General features: G+C 35.2%; 1 pseudogene; it reads right to left on the bottom strand.

The window, feature by feature from the left end:
- Positions 1–212: 212 nt before the first annotated feature.
- On the bottom strand, positions 213–1968 carry LOC141491854 (glucocorticoid modulatory element-binding protein 1 pseudogene; annotated as a pseudogene).
- Positions 1969–19860: the final 17892 nt, after the last annotated feature.

The raw sequence follows: 19860 nt of genomic DNA on the forward strand, positions 1-19860 counted from the left end.
ACTCATCTTGTCCATTGCTTACCTGGTGGGGGGAGAGGGAAGAAGACAGGGACCAGCATGTTCAGTCACATTACTGAGATTTTTCTTCTTTTTTTTAATTGGAAAAACAAAACAAAAAAAAAAGGATCCTATGTGGAAATGAACAGTGGTAAAAATGAACAAACCATTAAAATCCCAAACAAAGAATGAGTCTCCTGGCCCCAGGTTCCCCGTTAATCCTCCAGGACCACTATCTCCACATTGTGCACTTGGTGCTGGTGCTCCTCGATCTCTGCCACAACCTTCTCCTCAGTCCTCAGCTCAGTCTCCAGGATGAGGGCTTTGCCCTCTGGCTCCTCAGTCTCGGGGTCTGGAGCTGGATCGATTTCAATGATGGTCTGCCCCTCTTCCGAAGTGCTCTCCACAGCCTGGATGGCAGAGGTCAGGCCGGACCCCATGGCCACCAGCTCCACGGGGCTCACCACTGTGGCCATGTTGCCCAAAGCCCCCTGCCCCATCCTGCATGGCCGCTGAGCTCAGCAGCGCCAAGCTGGAGGAGGGGTGGATGGTCACCGCATCGGGGTTGCTGGTCTTGGCAGAAGAGACGACGGTGGCATAGCGGAAGAGCTGGGAGCCAGAGGGCAGTGTGTGGACAGTCACAGGGCTGGAGCCCTGGCTGAGAGTAGCTATAGGGAGGTTTCCCATGGAGAACGACTGGCCCATCGGCGCTATGGAGATGGGCGAGATGACAGTGAACTGAGGCTGCTGGACGGGAGGCGAGGGGCTCAGGATGGTGGTGGAGGCGGGGCGCTGGAGGCGGGGCCTCCTTGGCGGCTTGGGGTTGTTCATGGGCATCAGTACCACATTCTGCACGGTCTGAGATTTCAGCCTGTGGTCCTGGGCCTGCTTCTTCTGCTCTTCCAATTGGAGTTCTAGGTCTGTCAGAGTGTAGAGAAAGTGTTCCTCTCCTTGCTCCATCTGGCTCCTCCTGTTGTCCAAAACTCTCGTGACTGTGTCCATCAGGCCAAAGGTATGGGCCACATTGTTGAGGACGGCAGCATCTGTAAGCTGAAAGGGGGCCTGCAGGAGCCTTTGCTGAACTCCCCTGAGCAGCAACTCAATCTCCTTTTGAATGTTGCAGACCACCTCCTCCATGAGCCCCACGTCGGTTATACCTTTCCATAACATCAGGGTGTCCTCTGAAATCTCTTCAGGGTCCTTCTTCAGCCCTTCCTCAGTGGCCATGGTGACGGCTGCAGTGAGAGCTGAGTTCCACTCTAGCCCTGCCTCCTCCATGTTATCCTCTGAAATGGCAATCTGTGTGACACCCCCATCAGCCGAAGTGGGTGTCTGCACCATGCTCGTCTGCTGTCCCGGCACTGGTGCCCGGGCGCTGCTGATCAGGAGGTCAAATTTGGTGCTTCTGCAGGTATTGGAGCAAACCTTTTCATGCTGGTAAAAGTCTATCTGCCCAGAGTCCATCATTTTCCTCAGCATGATCCCACCCAGACGAATGGCTCTCTTCCAGTCCTTCAGGGTGGACTTGCCAGCCAGATGAACGAAATGCTTAGGGCTGATCAATTGATCATTGAACTTGACACACTTCACATTAATTCCTGGACATACAAACTTCTTCCAGAGGAGGATGGCTTTACTTTCCCCACAGGTGATAGGATAAGCAAATTCCATCTCTTTGTTGGCTTCTATGGTGCTAGCATCAATCCCTTCTTCAATTTTGAGTATTGTGTGGGTTTCTACGGCTACAACCACTGCATTGTTCTCAGACCCACTTCATAAATCCCTTGCTGCACAGACTGCAACTGCAAGATCAAATGGGTCTTGGTGTCTTCAGGGTTCTCCCCCCGGTTCCCTTCGGTCGGCACCACAACTACATCCCCCACAGGGACACTCACTTCAGCATTGGCCATCTTTCACATGAAGTCAGGAGGCTGAGAACTCGTCTCCGGCGGGTGGGCGGCGGGCGGTGAGTTCGGGAGGCCGACCTAGAGTAAATTTCTTAAAGCAAGATTTTTATTTATTTTGAGTTTACAAATTTTTCCCGATTCTTGCTTCTGTCCCCCCACCCCCAACAGAAGGCATTCTGTTAGGCTTTACATTGGTTACATGTTATATGTTGATCTCAGTTGAATGTGATGACAGAGAAAACATATCCTTAAAGGAAGAAAAATTAAGTATGATATAGCAAAATTACAGAATAATATAACAGTTTCCCCCCTAATTTAACAGTAATATTCTTTGGTCTTTGTTCAAAGTCCATAATTCTTTCCTTAGATACAGATGGTATTCTCCATTGCAGGTAGCCCAGAATTGTCCCTGGTTGTTGCACTGAAGGGATGAGCAAGTTCATCAAGGTTGACCATCACCCCCATGTTGCTGTTAGGGTGTAAATGTTTTCTGGTTCTGCTCCTCTTGCTCAGCATCAGTTCATGCAAATTTTTCCAGGCTTCCCTCAAATTCCATCCCTCCTGTTTTCTAATGGAACACCAGTGTTCCATGGTATACATATACCACAGTTTATTAAGTTATTCCCCAATTGAAAGACATTAATTTAATTTCCAATATTTTTGCAACCACAAAACAGAGCTGCTATAAATATTTTTGAACAAATGATGTCTTTACCCTTTTTTGTAATCTCTTCAGGTTATAGATCTAGTAGTGGTATTGCTGGGTCAAAGGGTGTGCACATTTTTGTTGCCCTATGGGCATAATTCCAAATTGCTCTCCAGAAATTTGGATGAGTTCACAGCTCCACCAACAATGTAGTAGTTCCAGATTTCCCTCATTCCTTCCAACATTGATCATTGTCCTTTTTGGTCATATTGGCCAGTCTGAGAGGTGTTAGGTGGTATCTCAGAGATGCTTTAATTTGCATTTCTCTAATAAGTAATGATTTGGAACAATTTTTCATATAACTATGGAATGCTTTGATTTCCTCAGCTGTAAATTCCCTTTGCATATTCTTTGAAAATTTGTTAATTGGGGAATGACTTTTTTTTTAATTTGAATCACTTCTCTGTATATTTTATAAATGAGTCCATTGTCAGAAACACTGGTTGCAAAAATTGTTTTCTGATTTGATCTTGGTTACAGTGCTTTTGTCTGTGAAAAAGCTTTTTAATTTAGTGTAATCAAATTTATCTAATTTTTTTTAGGTTGTTGCAAGGCAAATGGGGTTATATGGCTTACCCAAGGCCACATGGCTAGGTAATTATTAAGTGTCTGAGACCAGATTTGAACCCAGGTACTCCTGACTCCAAGGCTGGTGATTTATCCACTATGCCACCTAGCTGCCCCTCTAGTTTGTTTTAAATGATGTTCTCTATCTCCTCCTTGTTCATAAACTGTTTCCCTTTCCATAGATCTGACAGGAAACTACTCCTTGATCTTCTAGTTATCTTATAATATTGTTTTTTTTATGTTGAATTCCGGTATACATTTGGATCTTATTTTGGTATAGAGTGTGAGGTATTTGTCTAATCTAAGTTTCTTCCATACTAACTTCCAATTTTCCCAACAGTTTTTATCAAAGAGAGTTTTTATCCCAATAGCTGGATTCTTTGGGTTTATCAAACAGCAGATTACTATAATCATTTTCTGCTATTACACCTAGTCTATTCTACTGAGTCACAACTCTATTTCTTAGCCAATACCAGACAATTTTGATGACTGATATAATAAAATTTTAGATCTGGTAAGGCTTAGCTGCCTTCTTTTGCACTTTTTTTTATTGGATCCCTGGAAATTGTTTGACTTTTTATTTCTCCATAAGAATTTACTTGCAACTTTTTCAAACTCATTAAAGTAATATTTTGGAATTTTGATTGGTAGGGCACTAAACAAATAGCTTAGTTTTGGTGAAATTGTCATTTTTATTATATAATCTCAACCTATCCATGAACAGTTGATATTTGCCCAGGTATTCAAGTCTGATTTTATTTGAGTGAGAAGAGTTTTGTAATTGCTTTCAAAATTTTTTGAGTCTGCCTTGGCAGGTAGTCTCCCAGGTATTTTATTTTGTCTAACATTACTTGGGTTTTTTTGTTTTTAGATTTTGTAAGGCAATGAGGTTAAGTGGCTTGCCTAAGGCCACACAACTAGGTAAATATTAAGTGTCTGAGTTCACATTTGAACTCAGGTACTCCTGACTTGAGGGCTGGTGCTCTATCCACTGTGTCACCTAGCTGCCCCCTAAGGTTACTTTGAATGGGAATGCTCTTTCTAACTCTGCTGTATCTTGCTAGTCATATATAGAAATATTGAGGATTTATGAGGGTTTATTTTATATCCTGTTACTTTGCTAAAGTTGCTAATTATTTCTAGTAATTTTTTTAAATGACTTTTTTGGGATTCTCTAGGTTTACCATCATGTCATCTGCAAAGAGTGAGAATTTTGTCTCCTCCCTCCCTATTCTAATTCCTTCAATTTCTTTTTCTTCTCTTATTGTTGAGGCTAACATTTCTAATAAGATATTGAATAGTAGTGGTGATAATGGGCATCCTTGCTTCACCCCTGATTTTATTGGGAATGCCTCAAGCCTATCCCTGTTGCATATAAGGCTTGTTGATGTTTTTAGATAGATACTGATTATTATTCTAAGGAACAAAGCATTTATTCCTACACTCTCTAGTGTTTTTAGTAGGAATGGGTGCTGTATTTTTTCAAAAGCTTTTTCAGCATCTGTTGATATGATATATGAATTCTGATAGGTATGTTATTGATATAATTAATTATATTAACAGTTTTCCTAATATTGAACCAACCCTGCATTCCTGGCATAAATCCCACTTGATCATAATATATTATCCTAGTGATAATTTGTAATCATTTGGCTAAGATTTCATTTAAGAGTTTTGTATCTATATTCATCAAGGAGATAGTTCTATAACTTTTTTTTCTCTGTTTTAACTTTTCCTGGTTTAGGTATCAGCACCATATTGGTGTCATAAAAAGAGTTAGGCAGAGTTCCATTTTCACCTATTTTTCCAGAGGTTTTATTTAGAATTGAAACCAATTGTTTCTTAAATGTTTGATAGAATTCACTTGTGAATTCACCTGACCCTGGACATTTTTTCTTATGGAGTACAATAATGGATTATTGAATTTCCTTTTCTGAGATAGGGTGATTTAGGTTTTTAATATCCTCTTCATTTAATCTGGGCAATTTATATTTTTGAAAATATTCATCCATTTCACTTAGATTGTCAAATATATTGTCATAGAGTTGGGCAAAATAATTCCAAATTATTACTTTACTTTTTTCCACATTGGTAATGAGTTCACCTTTTTCATTTATGATGCTAGCAATTTGGTTCTCTTCTTCCTTTTTTTAATCAAATTGACCAGGAGTTAACAATTTTATTTATTTTTTCATAGACCAGCTCTTGGGTTTATTTATTAATTCAATGGTTTTCTTGCTTTTGATTTTATTAATTTCTCCTTTAATTTTTAGAATTTCTAATTTAGTATTTCATTAGGGTTTTGAATTTCTCTTACTTTTTAGTTGCATATTTATTTCATTCATTGCTTCTTTCTCTAATTTATTCATGTAAGCATTTAAAGTTATAATATATCCCCTGATGGATGCTTTGAGTGTATCCCACAGATTTTGGTATGTTGTAGCATTATTGTCACTATCTAGGATGAAATAATTAATTCTTCCTATAATTTGTTGTTTGATCCACTCATTCTTTAAAATGAGGCTATTTAGTTTCCAATTAATTCTAGTTCTATATCTCCCTAGCCCAGTATTTAATATGATTTCTACTGCATTATGATCTGAGAAAGATGTATTCACTATTTCTGCTTTTAAGCAGTTGATCATTAGGGGGTTTTTTTGCAAGGCAAAATATTCCTTTCTATCCTCATTCAGTTTCCTCCATAGGTCTATCATATCTAGGTTTTCTAACAGTCTACTTAGCTCCTTAACTTCCTTCTTGTTTATTTTATGATTTGATTTATCTAAATCTGAGAGTGGTAGGTTAAGGTCTCCCACTAGTAGAGTTTTGCTGTCTATGTCTTTCTCTAGCTCCTTCAACTTCTCCTCTATGAATCTGAATAAGGATTGCTACCCCTCCTTTTTCACTTCAGCTGAAGCAGAATATATTTTAGTACAACCTTTTACCTTTACTCTATATGTATCTCTCTGCTTCAAATGAGTTTCTTGTAAGCAGCTTATTGTAACATTCTGGTTTTTAATGCACTCTGCTATTCACTTACATTTTAAGAGAGAGTTCATGCCATTGACATTCAAATTTATAATTACTAACTCTTTATTGCCCTCCATGCTATCTTCCTTTTGTTTGTATGTTACCCTTCTTCCCCTTTATCCATATTCCCCAGTGTTTTGTTTCTGAACACTGCCACCTTCAGTGTGTTTGCCTTCCTATATCAACCCCTGCCCCATTTTCCCCTTTCGACTCTTCCCTTCCTTCTGCTTTTTCCCCTTTCCCCCCTTCCCCTTCCCCTTCCCCTTTTCCCCTTTTAATGCTTGAAAGGTAAGATATGTTTCTTAACTTGATTAAGTGTGTCTAAGGTACCTCACACAAGTCTGATGAGCTGAAGATTCAGGTGGTTTTCACCTCCTCCCTTTTCCCCCTCAATTTCAATAGGTCTTTTGTACCTCTTGATGTAATGAGATTTATCCCATTCAGTCTTCCTCCATCCTCCCTTCTCCTTACTCCCCCCCCCCCTTAAGGCAGTATGTTTTTAAATCATTCTATCTGAGTCATAGAAAGTTATGAGTGTCCATCATTTCTGGCTATGTATATTCCCCATAATAGTGTTACAGTTCTCAAGATTTATGAGAATCTTTCTCCCAAGTGGGTATATATAGCCAGTTTCATCTTATTGTATAGAAGTTTTTTTTTTTTTACCTTTTCATGTGTCTCTTGAGACTCCTATTTGATGTCCAAATTTTCTATTTATCTCTGGTTTTCTCATCATTGAATCTTGGTAGTCTCTCAGTTCATTAAATGTCCATCTTTTTCCCTGCAAGAGAAAGCTCAGCTTTGCCAGGTAGTGGATTCTTGGCTGCATTCCAAGCTCCCTTGCTCTTCTTAATATTTCATTCCAGTCCCTCTGATCCCTTAATGTTAGTGGGGCCAGGTCCTGTGTAATCCTTACTGTGGCTCCTTGTTATTTAAATTTTTTCTTTATGGCTGCTTTTAGGATTTTTTTCTTTTATCTGATAGCCCTGGAATTTGACCAAAACATTCCTTCATGTTTTCATTTTAGGATCTCTTTCCAGAGGGGATTGATGTATTCTTTCAATAACTATTTTGCCCTCTGGTTCCATGATATCAGGGAAATTTTCCATCACTAAATCCTGTAATATTAAGTCCAGGCTTTTTTTTTTTCTTCCTTGTTTTCAGGAAGGCCAATAATTCTCAGAATCTCCTTTCTTGACCTGTTCTCAATGTCAATAGTTTTGTTGATTGAGGTATTTTACATTTTTTTCTATTTTTTTTTCAATCTTTTGGTTTTGTTTAACACAATCCTGTTGTCTCATGAAGTGATCAGTTTCTGCCAATTCCATTCATTTTTTATCTTTATCTTTTATCTTTTGCAACTCTTTTCCAAGTTGGTCCATTCTATTTTCAAAGGACTTTTCTATTTGAGAGTAGTTTTGAGAGAATCATCTCCTTTTTGCATTTGTCAAGTTGAGGATTTGAGAGAATCATTTTCTTTTTGCATTTGCCCAATTGAAGCTTTCAGGGAGTTATTCTCATTTTATATTTGTTCAATTGTATTTTTCAAGGATTTTTTTTTTTGCATGATGTTAATTTTCTCAGGAAATGTGTTGATTTTCTCTTGATTTTCTTTTCCCAATTTTTCCAATTGATTCTTAAACTCCTTCCTGATTTCTTCCAGAAAGTCTTTTTGGGCTGGGGACCAATTTATATTCTCCTCAGCAGTGATAGATCTCTCTGGGTTAGAATCTGTCCCTTATAAGTATATCTCCATGGCCCCCCATTTTCTCTAACCTTTTTTCAACTTGTGTTTGGGGGGGGCTGTCTCTCAGAGGTTTGTTTTTGAAGATCCTAGAGGCTTTGTTCACTTGGCTTAGTAATTCCAGGGGTCAGTCAGTGGGGCGTGCTGGTTGCTTTCTCTGGAGTGAGGTCCTCAGCAGCAGGGTCTAAGTTGACCTTGAAAACTGGGCTGGGCCCTGGTGGAGGGAGTTAATCTCTTTCTGTTAAGGAGAACTCTGTTGCCCTGAAGGAGTGGTAATGGGGGGATTGTTTATTGTTTGTTCTGGGCAAAGGGCTCTGCTGAGAAGATGGAGCTCAGGTCCCTGGCCCAGCTGCCTGTTCTCCAAGCATGTTCTGAGACTCTGTGCTGGAACTCACCCTCCCATAGCTCTTCGCCCCTTGGACAAAGATTCTGCAGTTAAAGATGTATCTTGCACCTGCCACTCACTGAAGTCGCTATGACTGAGGCTGATCCTCTGGCTTCTGCCAGCACTGATCCTCTGCTCTCATCTCTTGGTTCACCTATGGTCACCTGCGACTAACCTTCTTGGTAGGTGTTTTTCTCCTAGCTTCTTTTTCTGGGTTTTGTTGATAGAATTTCTGTTAAGAGATTTCTCTCATGTTATTTCTGAGGGTAAAGAGACAGCACCTATCACAGTGCCTGTCTTCTCTCCACCATCTTGGCTGGGAAGTCCATCTTATTTGCTGCTAAAAAGTTAGCTAACAGTAAAAATAGAATAATTACTCTCCAAATACTTTGAATGAATTCAAAAAATCTAGGAAACATGACCTGCTTTCCAGACAAACATCTATTTGCTGTTCCCCAAATTCAGCATTCTACATCCTGATTCTATACCATCCTTATTATTTGACTCTTATAATTCCTGGTTTCATTAAATTTACTTTTTCATTTAGACATTAATCCTCTATCTCTTATCAGGTTATATCACACACACACACACACACACACACACACATATATATATATATATATATATATATATATATATATATATATATATATTGATTTGTTTATAATGTATCCTACAGTAAAATACAAATTCTTTGAGAGCTGAAACATTTTTTTAAATGTCCAAAACCTTGGATAATTCATTTTAACAGAATAAGGACAAAAGTTTACTGGACTGATTGAAAGCAGTGAGACAATACAGAGGGCTGAATTTCCCCCCTTGCCTATCTTTGCATAAATGTGTAATGTTCTTACCACTCCCTCCTCTATGAGTAAAATCTATCTAGCCTCTTACCCCAGAACCAAAAACATTTCAAATTATGTCTGTGCTTATTGATAGCATTACATTAGACATGAAAAGACAATGAAATTAATCAAAGCTGGAACTCTCCAAATCATTGACTCCCTCACTGGAATGTATTTGTAAAAATGATTGTTGTGTTGCTGTATTCATTGTGGTGGTCATTGCTGCTCCATCATTTTAAATTGCATTCAATTCTTCATGACCCCATTTGTGATTTTCTTGGTAAAGATACTGAAGTGGTTTGTCATTTCCTTCTCCAACTCATTTTGGAACTGAGACAATCAGAATGAATGACATGACCAAGGTCACACAGCTAAGTGTCTGAGTATGGATCCAAATTCAAGTCTTTCTGATCTCAGGTCCAGCTCTTTATCTATGGTTCCTATCTGTCCAAGGGTCATGGTATCTTACACTCAATAGTTGTGGCAAAGTTCCTGGCACAGCTGGATTTGCCCAGTTCAAAAATAGTCATTCTAAATGACCATCCTTGATCCTTTCTTTTTTTCCCAACAGACTGTTAACATGATGGTGAGCAACTAATTTAGTTAAAACTTTTTCTTTTTTCTTCTCTATATTCCTGCTCCTATATATTTTGCTTTTGCTTTACACCTCTACTCCACCCCTACCCCAGCCCCATTATGAAAATAAAATTAGATCATGACAAGCTTGATACTTTATGCTTAACTGAATTTCCTGTTATTTTTTTTTTTTTTTTTGGAAAACCACCTCTAAGTCTCTTACCTTCTGTTAAAGACTAATAGAAATTTATTGTGAGTGACTTGGTGAATCATTCTGAGATGAATGTCCAAGGCCATAAAGTTCTTTGAAAATATGTGTCTATGACACTTTGCTCTTTTTATATGCTTAAAATAAAAAGCAAGATGTGTATAATAATGACATACAGTTCATGTGCAATAATCTCTGTTCTGCTCTTTGTATTCATTTTACTTAATGTTTTAAGCTAAGAAAAATAAAGTTTATGTAAAATATATTTTAATTTATAAAGACTGTCAAAGTAGATAGATCTGATATTAATAGTTCAATACTTCATCTTTTTATTTTCTTCTATGACCTGCCAATCATGAAAGTTAACCATTCAGTACATAGGAAAATTGAATCAAAATTCCTTATTCGCTGCCAGTCATAAGTTCACTGAGATAAAATAATCTATCATCTTAGAAAAAATAGACCAACTTGGAAAAGAGAAATAGTACAGGCTAAACTTATCAGATCTAACCAAAGTGTCTATTGCACTATCCACTAGGATTCAGACTCTCATATACAACTTCATATGAGCCAGTCCTTGGAAATCATCTTTCTATACAACTCTTTCACTCACTATACCATGGTTTAAATACTTGGGGAACTGAATTTTGTTAGGGAAAATAGTTGGGTGATATGGTCACTATGTCAACATGTTAGCTTGTGAAATATTTCTTTTTACCTATTGCTAACATATAACCTATTTTCTACTCTATTGCAAATCTTATTGGAATATTGGCAAAATCACATTATTTTTGTCCATATTATAACATCTACAGATATTAGAAACAATTCTTAGAGTTCAAGGATATAAGTTCATATTCAATCTCTCATGCTTGGTATATAAATAATCTTGAGCACATTACTTAAATTTCTTGGGCCCTATTTTCATCATCTATAAAGTGAGAGGGTTAGATAGGAGGTCATCTGCAGACCCTTCCAGTTCTAGATCTATGAATCTATTGCTATGATTGCTATAATCCACTATTGCACAGATAAACTGTTATATCTCCTTCTCACAGATCTGAGGATATATTGGATGGCTTAGGAATGTCTCTTCTCTAAAATTATGAACTCTTAACCTTACTAAATGTTTACTTTAAAACACCCTCCTTAGGTTCCAGTGACTAGTGCCTCATTTTTGTTTAATTATTTAATATTAAACAACTTTATAATGGGACATTTACTTAAAAATTAAATGAACAGCTAGAGAGGTTAAATGCCTTGATCAAGGTTTCACAGATAGTCCCTGAAAGAGTCAAGATTTGAGGTTTGCTTCTCTAACTTCAGATCTCTAACTTCTACTACCCCAAGTTACCTGTTTCCTCATCCATAAAAGAAGGATATTGGAAGAAAATAATACACAAAATGGCATCATAATATAAATGAAAAGAACAATAGAATCAAGTTAAATGCTGTATAACCTTGGCTTAATAGAAGAGCTGAAGACATACCTCAACCTTTTTTCATTTGGATTGTGTGGTGACTCTAAAAGTGAAATATTTCAGGCATTGTCAGACACTTTTTCTGATTTTATCTAGTTTCAAAATATTGCTTTTATTTGTTCCAAAAAAGGATCAATTTGGTGAAGGGAGGAACACAAAAGATTAAGGAAATAAAATGGAATCAAGAAGATCTTGAGAATCCATTTTAATTCTAAATTCTACAATTTGAGGATGAAAGGTTTCTCTGACAGGGACTACCTAGTTTGTAGAATATTGCTTAAATAAACTAACTGGTAAGTAAATGCAAAGTTCATTACAGATGCCAAAATAATTTATAGAAATTATAGATTCCTGGTTCATGTAAGCAAAAGTTGACTGGATATTTTTTCTCCTGAAGTGTAGAGACCTAAATATATTTTGCACTGGAAGAATTTACTTTAATATTTCATAAATTTTAATTAAATATACCTATTCATCAGCTTTGCTTCTACTTTTTAACCATATTTTATATAGTTAGTATAGTACGATAATTATATGTAATTTGCTAAAAATAAGACATATATTATGGAGTAGAATTATATAACTAGGATACTTAAAAATACCAAAATTATACTAAACATTGGATTTTCATTCTTCTATAAAATTAATTTATAAAAAATATAATAAACATTATTGTTCTATTGCAATCTTATTGTCATAATTTACTTAATCTGCCAAAAAATTTACTCAACATTAGATAAAATTAAAAGTAAATGGACCTCAAAGAGTGTGAGATCATCTTTCGGTTTCTATTTCAAAAATTGAATTGTTTGATAGTGTGCAGTGTTCATTTATATCATTAAAGTAATAGGGAAATATTAAAAAAATTATAGGATAATTTTGCATTTTCTATCATTTAAGTCAATTTATGTAGAATTAATAGAATGAGATGCCATTCTAGTAGATGACCCTTTCCCTTAAAGTTTATCATAATATTTCTGGATCCTAGAAAGTATGGTTAGAAAATTAAATAACAACCAACAGGGGTGGCTAGGTGGCACAGTGGATAAAGCAGGAGTACCTGGGTTCGAATCCAGTCTCAGACAGTTAATAATTACCTAGCTGTGTGGCTTGAGCAAGCCCCTTAACCCCATTTGCCTTGCAAAAATCTAAAAAATACCCAACAACCAACATAGTTTGAATAATATACAATATATTCTAATACTATACTTTTTTTGTGTGGTTCATCAAATGCATAGCATCTATTGACCATTTTTACTAAAATTCTGATTTCATTTAAGTATTAACTTCCCATTCATGCATTGGTCAGTCATACTCTGTACTCATCTACCATATGTGCAAGCTAAACAACTAATATAGCAAGATGAATTTACTTGAAACTTTAATCCCCAATTCGCAAAAACAGAATTCTTTGCCTTGAACTTAGACTTCAATATATAAAGAAAGAGTTCTTCAGACTTATATCTTCCCTCCCCAATGCACAGTTTGTTTGATTTTAACTTAAAGGTACAGCAAATGGGGACCTTTTTCTGGTTCTCTTCATCTCAATCTGAGGCAGTGGTACCCTCCCCAGTATGGGGTATGTTACCTAATGCAGCAACCTTCTGGAATTTGATTTGATCAAATGTTAAGGACATAAAAATAATATCTGGCATCACTGCCAGATGGGATTAAGATAGGTCTTCTCTTATTATTATTTTATTATCTATTTTTGCTTATAATTCATTTAGGTTGTTCCTTTAAAAATTTAGAAACTAGGCCTTAGGACTCTATATGTTTAGTATCAAAATTAATTCATCATTTTCTAATGTTTTAGTAAAATTTAAATTACTTCTTTATCTATTTTAATTAAATTTATTTTTGCTTTTGTCTCATCTAATAGCTTTTTCTCTGCAACTGGATGCATAGTAAAATTTGCTCTTCCACTTTATTTTAACTTTTTGTGAGTCATTGTATTTTAAATGTGCTTCTTGTAAATATGATATTGTTGAATTTTACTTTGTGATTCAATCCATCACCTTATAGAATTTTATGCATGAGTTTATACTATTCATTATCATAGTTATAGTTGTTAATTGCTTATTTCCCTCTATTCTGTTTTTAAAACATTTGTTCAACTTTTTCCCCATTTATTTTTTATATCTTTACCTGCTTTTCATTCTCTTTTCTACCTTTTCTCAAAACTTAAGGATAATCTATCATTTTCTTTCCTTCTAATTATAATATCTATAGCCATATTTAATTGTGTGTCTACTCTGTGTTATTCATTTTTTCACAATTTTAAATGAAACTGAATTTCAAGTGATTCCTTTTCTTCCTAGTTCTATGTTTACATAATGTTCTACTTGTACCACTTGATTATATGTGTAAACAAGTTTTTCAGTATTTTCCTCCCCTTTTTTTCTTAATTTATTCTCTCTCTTTTGGATTTTTAATTCTGCACTTTAAAATATACAAAATAATTTTAGGTCTTCTATCTTAATTGACAATTTCCCTGCGATAGTAGGATTCTAACAGAACCTTTTTAATACCTTCTATCTATTATAATATAAACAATTCATCCTTTAAAATCTCCTTCTGCTTTTTCACTACTTAGTTGAATTTCCCTTTTAAAGGTTTCTCTTAGTTTATGAACTTGCATTTCAAAATATTTCACTTTAATTTTTTTAATATTTGAAATATTTGAAAATCATCCATTTCATTGAAGGCTCATTTTTACCTTAAAAGTAGTATTTTTTTTGGATGAATTATTCTTGGCTCTTGACCTTTGTCTATTACTTTTATGAATATCTCATTCCACATTCAGCACACCTTCAGAGTGACAGTTTCTAAATTGTGTGCAATTCTTATTATGATTCCTTACTATTTTGATTCTCTCTGGATGCTTATACTATTAATTTTTTCTTTTGCTTTGAAGTTTTTTTTATTTTTTTCCCAGTGATATTCCTGTGATTTTTAATTTGGCATTTTCTTTTGAGAGGTGATCAGTACATTCTATTTTCACATTTTTCTCATTATAATGGTTTGGGTAATATTAATGATTTTTTGAAATATGTTATCTATGTTCTTATTTTGTACCAGTATCCTACCTACACACCTATGGTTCTTATCAATGATTGAAATGGAGAAATGAAGAGGAAGTGAAGATAATAAAGGAAGTTTTTAAAAGGACAGTGGTTAGTATGGGATTGGATGTTGACTATGTGGTCTTTCTTAACTTGTCAGCTGAAGAGACTATACAATAGAAGCTATAGATGTGCCGTAGGAGAACACTACTCCTCTTCCCTTGCACTACAACTATACTTGCCCTAGAGAAAGTTAATGCAGATTAAATAAATGCAGAACTAGAGAATGGTTTGTGGATTGCAGGTGGTCAAGATAAAAGATCCCAGTTACTATGAATTCCTTAATTGCACCAACAGTAATACACACACACACAAAATGTTAGACTGTGGTTTCATTGAGAAATATTCAAACACACTACAGAAGGTCAAGAAGCTATAGCATCAAGCTATGGAAGGTCAAGAAACAAAAGCACCATACTACAGAAGGTCAAGTTACCATAGCATTTTCCCCTCCACCCACCAGAATTAAGAGAATAAATGCAGTCAGCATTCTGAATACTAGGGAGAACTTGGTGATTGACAAGGTAGCAACAGAGTCTAGTAATCAAACTGCTGACCCTGAAGTCAAGAAGATCTGAGTTCAAATTCAGACTCAAATCTTTATAAGTGTGTGACCCTTGGTAAGATATTTACCATCTGTCTAACACATTCTTCAATTATAAAACATTTATAATAATAGTACTTATGTCTTAGGGATGTTGTGATTAAAACAAAATTGTAATGTTCCCAATACAGTGGTTGTCATATAGTAAGCACTTAATAAATGTTTATTTTCTTCATTTCTTATTGCAGTCTCTGTTGATGGTTTGGCTAACCTTATACTAACTCTTTATGTTTAAAAGAAAGTTCCAAATGTCTATAGTTACAGTATAGTCTTCATTAAGCCAAGGAAGATGAGGTTTGTTATGAAAGAACCTCATTATGTGTTTTTTTTTTGTGTGTATATATATATATATATATATATATGTATATATATATATATATACATATATACTTCCAATAATTTACTGAATAATTTTCTTTATATAAACAATATAATAAATAAATTGCTTATTTGGCATTTAAGCCGCTCTGCCATCTAAGCACAGCCTGCCTCTTCAGTCATAAATAATAATCCACTCACTTTTATTTTATGCTCTAACAACAGCAACAAAACAAGTATTCATTCTAATGTGATATACTTTTACACTTTCTACTAGGATATTATCCCTCATCTCCTTCAATTATGATAGCCTACTCTTTTTATCTTTAAAGTTTTTTTCTCTTTTGAAATTTTTTCCATTTTCAGCCTCTTTGAATCCCTCAGATCATTTTTAACTTTTCCTAAGCACTTGTTTAAAAAGTTTCATATCAGACTTTATAACTTAATCATCTTTAAATGCATAATAATTATTTCTTCAGTTATCCCACCTACTAGGTTATAACCTTTATAATGAAAGAATGTATGTTCTTTTTAATGAATAGATTGTATGTTTCTGGAGGGCAGGGTCTATTTTATTTTTATTTTTGTATGTTTTCATTTTGTATTTCCCCTACATAGAGGACAAGGTTTTGAAGCTAATAGACATTTATTTTTTGTTGATTTAGTTGAATTTAAGTAGATCTTCCATCTGTAATATCTTGCTGAATGCTTTCATATAATCTTCATTTACTAAATATATGGTTTGATTCAATTATGAACTTTTCTATTATATCATAATTCATTGTTTATCATTCAACCCATTTTTATTATGTAATGAAAATATAGTTTTGTTTCAACTCGTGCCTATTATTTTTAGTAACTAAAAAAGTTTTCTCTGTGTGGAATGATCTGTGCCATATGAATTAATTACTTATGTTAATACTTGTTAGTTAACTTAATAGTTATTAGGAACATATGTAACTATTATTACTAGTATTAGTTGTATAGGACATAATAGGCCAGGTGTCTGAATTTACAACAGTTCTAGTTAAATGTCAAACTCAACTGCCATATATCTCCACAGACATTCAACAGTAATAAAATGATAGCTAAAAGTAAAATAACATTATATGATTACAAAATTGTTTCCTATGCATTATCTCATTTGGTTCTTAAATTTAACCATTAAACTGGCTTTTATTAATATTATATTACATATATTACAGATGGTATCTTTCATTTCTTAAATTCACCTCCTCCCCTTTAATCTTCTTTCTTTATTCTGTTCATATAGTAGCTGTTAACCTTTCCATGCTGACAGTTAATAACAAGTGCCTTTATTATAATTGGGTTCTATGTCTTCCAAGCCTATAATGAATCTGCATTTATCTGAGTTCATATTATTTTTTGTGCCTTGTGTTTATTCTCTTATGTCTCCTGGTTCTTGCTTCATTGTTACCTTACTCACACAAAAGTCCCTCCATCTACATTAATTCTTTGTTTACTTTAAAGGCACTGTAAGATCACAAGATAAATCACAACTAAAGAGATATGAAATCATGAATGTGAGAACAAACTTTGCTTTTGATAAGTTATATCTGCCAAATGTTTCCCCTCTCTTTAGGTCTTCCTCATCTTATATGGAGATGATTATTTTGTTCTAACAAAGAAAGTTTCACCAATTTATCCCATCTCCATATGATTCTTTTTTCCTCTCAATTTCTGCAAAGTGATGAATTAAAGTGTCTTGTTCAAGATCATACAATTAGGTAATTATGAGGTGTCTGGGGCTAGATTTGAACATAGGTACTCCTGCCTCCAGGACTGGTGCTCTATTCTCTGCATCATCTAACTTATCTCCCTCTCCACTTAATTATTTTAAAAATTCCCATTTTAATATTCTTAGCATGTGGGTACGATCATCCTACATTTCTGTTCAATAACTTTCTATGACTTCATACTGTTTTTATGTGATGCATGCATTATCCTAGCATTCACGGCTTTTTATATTGTGGTTACAATCTATTTTACAGTCTTATGTTACATAATCCCACTTCATAATACTCTACCTTCCAAACAAATCAAATGTATTAGTATCTTCCATTCTTATCCTAATTCATGCTCTCTCCTTTCCTTTATGCATATTTTCTTGGATTCCTGGAAGAGATTCCTTTTTTATCCTGTCTCCAAAAGTTGGGAATTCTCTTTACTTTCAAGGCCCAATTTACCTCTAACTTCTACCTTATAACCTTCCTTCAATCTCCAGATGGAAATGATGTCTCCCTCCCCATAATTTATGGAATAATAAAACATTAGAGTCATAAGAAATGGTAAGTATGGTCTATTCCTAGTCTCTCATTTTATAGATGTAGGAACTGAAGCCTATACACATTATCTTATTTCCCCATTATTATCCAGTTATTAGATGATGAGGATGTATTTTCATTTTTTAAAAAATTTAAATTTATATTTTATTCAAGATATTATTTGAGTTTTACATTTTCCCCCCAATCTTGCTTCCCTCCCCCCTCCCCCTCCCCCCCACAGAATGCACTCCGTCAGTCTTTACTTTGTTTCCATATTGTATCTTGATCCAAATTGGGTGTGATGAAAGAGAAATCATATCCTTAAAGAGAAGTCTAAGAGGTAACAAGATCAGACAATAAGCTATCTGTTTTTTTTCTAAATTAAAGGGAATAGTCCTTGTACTTTGTTCAAACTCCACAGCTCCTTATCTGTATACAGATGCTACTCTCCTTTGCAGACAGCCCAAAATTGTTCCCAATTGTTGCGCTGATGGAATGAACAAGTCCTTCAAGCTTGAACATCACTCCCATGTTGAAGTTAGGGTGTACAGTGTTTTTCTGGTTCTGCTCATCTCACTCAGCATCAGTTCATGCAAATCCCTCCAGGTTTCCCTGAAATCCCGTCCCTCCTGGTTTCTAATAGAACAATAGTGTTCCATGACATACATATACTACAGTTTGCTAAACCATTCCCCAATTGAAGGACATTTACTTGATTTCCAATTCTTTGCCACTACAAACAGGGCTGCTATAAATATTTTTGTACAAGTAATGTTTTTACCCTTTTTCCTCATCTCTTCAGGGTATAGACCCAGTAGTGGTATTGCTGGGTCAAAGGGTATGCACATTTTTGTTGTCCTTTGGGCATAGTTCCAAATAGCTCTCCAGAAGGGTTGGATGAGTTCACAGCTCCACCAACAGTGTAATAGTGTCCCAGATTTCTCACATCCCTTCCAACAATGATCATTTTCCTTCCTGGTCTAATAATTAATGATTTAGAGCATTTTTTCATATGGCTGTGGATTACTTTGATCTCCTCATCTGTAAGTTGCCTTTGCATATCCTTTGACCATTTGTCAATTGGGGAATGGCTTTTTGTTTTAAAAATATGACTCTCGGGGCAGCTAGGTGGCATAATGGATAAAGCACCGGCCCTGGAGTCAGGAGTACCTGGGTTCAAATCCGGTCTCAGACACTTAATAATTACTGAGCCGTGTGGCCTTGGGCAAGCCACTTAACCCTGTTTGCCTTGCAAAAACCTAAAAAAAAAATATGACTCAGTTCTCTGTATATTTTAGAAATGAGTCCTTTGTTAGAATCATTAGTTGTAAAGATCATTTCCCAATTTGCTACATTTCTTTTGATCTTGGTTACATTGGTTTTATCTGTGCAAAAGCTTTTTAATTTAATGTAATCGAAATCATCTAATTGGTTTTTGGTGATGTTCTCCAACTCTTCCTTAGTCATAAACTGTTCCCCTTTCTATAGATCTGACAGGTAGACTAGTCCTTGATCTTCTAATTTGTTTATAGTATTGTTTTTTATGTCCTGTAACCATTTGGATCTTATCTTGGTAAAGGGTGTGAGGTGTTGGTCTAATCTAAGTTTCTTCCATACTAACTTCCAATTTTCCCAGCAATTTTTATCAAAGAGGGAGTTTTTATCCCAATGGCAAGACTCTTTGGGTTTATCAAACAGCAGATTACTATAATCATCTCCTGCTTTTACACCTAGTCTATTCCACTGGTCCACCACTCTATTTCTTAGCCAATACCAAACAGTTTTGATGACTGATGCTTTATAATATAATTTTAGATCTGGTAGGGCTAAGGCACCTTCTTTTGTACTTTTTTTTCATTAAGCTCCTGGCAATTCTTGACTTTTTATTTCTCCATATGAATTTGAGGATGTATTTTCAAACCAAGTTTCCTGATTTCAAATGAAAAGTATTCCTTAGCCTTTTATAAATCTCTTTACCTACATTTCACATTTGAATTTGAAGTACCTCAGATACTGCTTTCTATAAAAGTGAGAATTTAATGCTTTAATAAAATTGAATTTGTAGACCTGAACTAGAGA

This window comes from Macrotis lagotis, chromosome 6, assembly GCF_037893015.1.
Source record: "Macrotis lagotis isolate mMagLag1 chromosome 6, bilby.v1.9.chrom.fasta, whole genome shotgun sequence".
Lineage (NCBI taxonomy): Eukaryota > Metazoa > Chordata > Mammalia > Peramelemorphia > Peramelidae > Macrotis > Macrotis lagotis.